The sequence below is a fragment of the Ornithorhynchus anatinus genome, chromosome 12 (genome assembly GCF_004115215.2).
Source record: "Ornithorhynchus anatinus isolate Pmale09 chromosome 12, mOrnAna1.pri.v4, whole genome shotgun sequence".
NCBI classification, from domain to species: Eukaryota; Metazoa; Chordata; class Mammalia; order Monotremata; family Ornithorhynchidae; genus Ornithorhynchus; species Ornithorhynchus anatinus.
Window position 1 is genome coordinate 511469 of NC_041739.1, and position 6546 is coordinate 518014.

Sequence of the window (6546 nt, forward strand, 5' to 3'; positions counted from 1 at the left end):
CTATGAGGAAATAGCCTGAGGCGCTCATCTCTGTGCTCTCAAGTACTCATGCTCTGGTGCTCTCCAGCCCCACGGCCCAGCCGGCTTGGGCTTGAAATCGGGGATTCTGGCCTTCCTGACGAGGTCCTTTTTTGCTCTCCTGAAGACTGGGTTTGGGTCTCTTGCCCCGAGGGTGGGACGAACGCTGGGTCTCTGCTGGGTCTTGGCAAGTGGGAGGGTAAAGCAGAAAGGTGCTCAGGGCCCTTTGTGCCTTGAACAGACTCACAGGTTGTCAGCAGACTCCTTCTGCCCAAATCATTTTTTTACAAAAAGGTTGCAAACATTTTTCCCCACTCCTCAAGAAACTCCAGTGGTTACCCGTCCACCTCTGCAGCAAACAAAAACTCCTCACCATTGCTCCAAAGCACTCAGTCACCTTACCTACCTCACCTTGCTACTCTTCTACTACAAGCCAGCCTGCTCGCTTCATTCCTCTAATGCCAACCTTCTCACTGTACCTTGATCTCAACTATCGCACCTCCGACCCCTTACCCGTGTCATGCCTCTGGCCTGAAACACCCTCAAATTCAACATACAATTACTCTCCCGGCCTTCAAAACCTTAAAGAAGGCCCATCTCCTCCAAGAGGCCTTCCCTGACTAGGTTCCACTTTCCTCTTCTCCGACTCCCTTCTTCGTTGCCCTGACTTGCACCCTTTGTTCATCCCCCCTCCCAGTCCCACAGCGCTCATGAACATAGCTGTAATTTATTTATTTATTATTGTAAATAGACATTTATTTGTGTATTATTATTTATTTATTGTCTGTCACACCCTCTAGACTGTAAACTTGTTGTGGACCGGGGATGTACCTGTTTATTGCTATATTATACTCTCCCAGTACAGTGTTCTGCACAGAGTAAGCACTCAATAAATACAAATGAATGAATGAAATGAATGGAAAGGGAACAGCAAAGCCTGACGACGGGGCTCACCAGAGAGAGGGTGAGCCCCGACCGACTGTGAAGCCAGCTGCCGAGCAGATTGCGAGAGGACTTCCAGCTCCCCTCCGGGAGTCGGCTTCTAGGTCCATTTTAGCCGCTGGCCTCCCTGGCCTCTGGAGCCATTCTGTGATAACTGGGTCAGATCCAGTTACCCAAGGACTGCCATTCCACACAGCCGCCTGAACCGCTGAGTGTGTAACATTGCCTTTCCTCCTGGAAGAAGGCACCAATCGCAGAGAAGTTCGTGTGTGCCGAAGAGGCCAAAGCAGGACCCGCAATCCCGGCCACCCTGGGCGCCTAAACTGTTGGCTGATGTGAGTGGCACAGATAGCAACGGATGGCTGGAGAAGCAGCGTGGCTCAGTGGAAAGAGCACGGGCTTTGGAGTCAGAGGCCATGAGTTCGAATCCCAGCTCTGCCACTTGTCAGCTGTGTGACTGTGGGCAAGTCACTTCACTTCTCTGTGCCTCAGTTTCCTCATCTGTAAAATGGGGATTAAGACTGTGAGCCCCACGTGGGACAACGCGATTCCCCTGTGTCTACCCCAGCGCTTAGAACAGTGCTCTGCACATAGCAAGCGCTTAACAAATACCAACATTATTATTATTATGGCAAGGCCGGGTCCTGGTGCCACTGCACAGCCTTGGCGCTGGGCTGGGCTCACAGCGACCTTAGGTGGGTCCTTCGAGCCAAAAGCCTTTGGGTGTACTTTACAGTGCTCTCAGTAAATATTTCTGATTCATTAAGTTTCAGACGTGAGACCCATTTCCCCTGGGTGCATCTCCAGTTGACGTAACCTGTGTACTGCTGTCCACTTGTTCCGTGCCTCTGGTAATTAACTGGTATTCCAGTAATCCCCCCTCCCTCTCCCCATTTCTGGCACACATGGGTCAGACCACGGGCCAGAGGCAGTCGTGGCCAATGACAGAAGTGTCCACGTGTCCCTCAAGCACCAGGAGACCCATTGTGGAGAAGTGGCAGCCAGACTGGATGCTTGCGAGCAGACGTCGCTCTGCAAGGCAAGCCTGGTTTCTCTCTCTGCTCCGTGGAGTGTAAACAACGCCTTCCCTCGGAGGGCTTGGATCAGGCAACTTTCTCATCCTTAAGTGTAGTTTGGGGTGGAGTTGGGTGACCGGGGGGGGGGGGGCGGCGACTCACCCCTTCTTTATGACGGATACCGGCCCTTAAATGTCCATCAGGGTTCCAGAGGACTTTAAAATTTTTGTTTTTCATCTCTCTTTATGTGTCTGTTACCAATTGCCTCTCCCTTACTCTTTAGAAGCAGCGTGGCTCAGCGGAAAGAGCCCGGGCTTGGGAGTCAGAGGGCATGGGTTCTAATTCCGGCTCCGCCACTTGTCAGCTGTGAGACTTTGGGTAAGTCACTTAACATCTCTGGGCCTCAGTTACCTCATCTGGAAAATGGGGATGAAGACTGTGAGCCCCACGTGGGACGACCTGATCATCTCGTATCCCTCCCAGCGCTTAGGAACAGTGCTTCACACATAGTAAGCGCTTAACAATTACCATCATTATTATTATTAGACCGTGAGCCCGCCAGGGACCTGGGACCATGCTTATGTCTCATCAGCCCCATCATCATCATTATTAAGAATAATAATATCAACAACAATAATAATAATAGTATTTGTTAACCACTTACTACATCTCAAGCACTGTGCTAAGCACTGGGTTCGGTTCAAATTCATCAGGTTGGACATAGTCCCTGTCCCAGGTGGCGCTCATAGTCAAAGTAGAAGGGAGACCAGGCATTGAACTCCCATGTTATAGATGAAGAAACTGAGGCCCAGAGAAGTGAAGTGACTTGCCCAACATCACACAGCAGGAAACTGGCAGAGGTCAAATTAGAACCCAGGTCTTCTGACACCCAGGCCCATGTTCTTTCCACTAGGTCACACTGGTCCTCTGGGTCTCATCTGGGTACTTCTTTCTTAGCCTTTAGGACAATGCTTGGCACCTAATAAGGTGTTCACAATTACTATTTTAATATTTACTATTAAGTAATACCATTTACTAACTATTTTTAACGGCATTCATCAAGCACTTACTATGTGCCAAGCACTCCCCTAAATGCTGGGGTACATACAAGTTAATCAGGTTGGACAGAATCCATGTCCAAATGGGGCTCACAGTCCTGAGTCCCATTTTACAGATGAGGCACAGAGAAGTTAAGTGACTTATCCCAGGTCACCCAGCAGACAAATGGTGGAGGCAGGATTAGAACCCAGGTCCTTTTGACTTAACGTGGGTCCCTCCATCTTCATATCGAATAGCATTCAATAACTACTATTGAACGAACGAATGAATGAATGAATCCATCTCCCCCATTAGCCTGCAAGAGTTGGAGAAGCAGCGTGGCTCAGTGGAAAGAGCACGGGCTTTGGAGTCCGGGCTCATGAGTTCGAATCCCAGCTCTGCCACTTGTCGGCTGTGTGACTGTGGGCAAGTCACTTAACTTCTCTGTGCCTCAGTTCCCTCATCTGTAAAATGGGGATGAAGGCTGTGAACCCCACGTGGGACAACCTGATTCCCCTATGTCTACCCCAGCGCTTAGAACAGTGCTTGGCACATAGTAAGCACTTAACAAATACCAACATTATTATTATTATTACCGTAACTGTACTGCTATAAAGTTGTCTTGTTTTTGTCCGTCCGTCTCCCCGACTAGACTGTGAGCCCGTCATTGGGCGGGGATTGTCTCTATCTGTTGCCGAATTGTCCATTCCAAGCGCTTAGTCCAGTGCTCAGCACATAGTAAGCGCTCAATAAATACTATTGAATGCATGAATGTACTCTCCTGAGTGCTTAGAACAGTGCTCTTCGTGGAGTAGGCACTCGGCAGGGATTATTGATAGTCCTTCTTCAGATATTCTTTAGAACAGAGAGGAAGCCCTGCCCTTTCCCACCGGAGCTTTAAATATGGGTGGTGAGATGGTCTGGCCCCGCAGACCTTTGCCAGTGTTTCGCACGAAATCCGTCGTGGGTCATAGCGGAGAAAAAACAGTTTTTTTTCTCTGTCATCAAGATTTGAGAGAGCAGCGTGGCTCAGTGGAAAGAGCACGGGCTTTGGAGTCAAAGGTCATGAGTTCGAATCCTAGCTCTGCCACTTGTCAGCTGTGTGACTGTGGGCAAGTCACTTCACTTCTCTGTGCCTCAGTTACCTCATCTGTAAAATGGGGATTAAAACTGTAAGCCTCACGTGGGACAACCTGATTCCCCTGTGTCTACCCCAGCACTTAGAACAGTGCTCTGCACATAGTAAGCGCTTAACAAATACCAACATTATTATTATTATTATTATTATTATTATTTGTCTTTGCCCCTTTGCTTGACCAGGGATTCTTACCTTAAAGACTGTCGCCGCCCTCAGGCCGAGGCCCGGTAGTGGAGTAAGACCTGACTCTGACCGGGCTAGGGTAGAATCAAAGTTTCCAGTCCAGACGCCGTCCCTTCCACTTGAAATGGGCAAGCTGGCTCATGCCCATTTCACAGAAGACGAAACTGATCCCCAGGGAGGTCAAGGGACTTGCCCAAGGTCACACTACAGGCTAGGGACGGAGCTGGAACTCAAACCCCGGTCTCCAGACTCCCAGTCCCCTGCACTTTCCACTACTACTACTACTAATAATAATGTTGGTATTTGTTAAGCGCGTACTATGTGCAGAGCAGTGTTCTAAGCGCTGGGGGAGATACAGGGTCATCAGGTTGTCCCACGTGAGGCTCACAGTCCTAATCCCCATTTTAAGGATAAGGATGGTATTTTTCCATGTTTATTATTGCTAAGCACTGTTCTAAGCTCTGGGGGAGATACGTGGGGCCAACAGTCTTAATCCCCATTTTACAGATGAGGTAACTGAGGCACAGAGAATAATAATAATGATAATAATTCATTCAATAGTATTTACTGAGTGCTTACTTTGTGCAAAGCACTGTACTAGGCACTTGGAATGTACAGTTAGACAACAGATAGAGACACAGTAGTATTTGTTAAGGGCTTACTATGTGCCCAGCACCATTCTAAGGTCTGGGGTAGATAAAAGGTGATCAGGTTGCCCCACGGGGGGGCTCACAAGCTTCATCCCCATTTTACAGATGAGGTAACTGAGGCACAGAGAAGCGAAGTGACTTACCCAAAATCGCACAGCTGAAAAGTGGCGGAGCCGGGATTAGAACCCACGCCCTCTGACTCCCAGGCCCGGGATCTTTCCAATAAATCATGCTGCTTCCTACTAAAAGCCATGCTCCTTCCACTAGGCTAAAGTATTTACAAATCAGGGGAAGAAGTGTTCAAACAGTGGAACGTGTTTACTAGCTCTATTGCATTGTACTCTCCCAACCACTTACTAAAGTACCCTGCACAGTAAGCATTCCATAAATACCATCGATTAATTAATAATAGGGAGGATGTGACTTGGACAGAGGAAAAATCTTAAACAGGAAAAGCCGCCTGCAGCGGAGAGAAGATGGGGAGACCTGTGGTCTTCCAGATTAGAGAAGCGGTGTGGCTCAGTGGCCAGAGCCTGGGCTTGGGAGTCAGAGGTCATGGGTTCGAATCCCAGGTCTGCCACTTGTCAGCTGTGTGACTGTGGGCAAGTCACTTAACTTCTCTGTGCCTCAGTTACCTCATCTGTAAAATGGGGATTAAGACTATGAACCTCACGTAGGACAACCTGATGACCCTGTATCTACCCCAGGGCTTAGAAGAGTGCTCTGCACACAGTAAGTGCTTAACAAATACCAACATTATTATTATTATTATTGTTTGAAGGGAGAAAGAGTTATAGTTACCATTATAATGACTATAACAGTAATAATGATAATAATAATAAGAAGAAGATGAGAAGCCGAGTGGCCCGGTGAAACGAGCCTGGGCCTGGAAGTCAGAGGACCTGGACTCTAATTCCGTTTCTGTGAAGCGCTTGCTGTGTGACTTTGAGCAAGTCACTTAACTTCTCTGTGTCTCAGTTTCCTCATCTGTAAAATGGGGATTAAATACCTATTCTCTTTTCTACTTTGACCGTGAGCCTCACGTGGGACAAGGTCTGTGTCCCACCTGATTTACCCGTATCTACTCCAGCACTAAAACAGTACTTGACACATAGTAAGTGCTTAATAAATGCCATTATTACTAATAGAATTTGTTAAACTATATGCCCAACGCTGTACTAAGTGCTTTAGTAGAAACAAAATAATCAGTATGGACACAATCTCTCTTCCACTTGAGACTCACAGGATAAGTAGGTATTTGATCTGAGACCCAGAGAATTGAAGTGACTTGCCCAGGGTCACCCAGCAGGCAAGGGGCCAGAGCTGGGATTGGAACCCGGGCCCTCTGACTCCCAGTCTTGTGCTTAGAGAAACATCATGGTGCAGTGGATAGAGCACGGGCCTGGGAATCAGGAAGTCATGGGTTCTATTCCCGGTTCCAGCACTTGTCGACTGTGCGACCTTGGGCAAATCACTTCCCTTCTCTGTGCCTCAGTTTCCTCATCTATAAAATGGAGATTTGAGACTGTGAGCCTCCACTGGGACAGGGACTGTGTCCAAC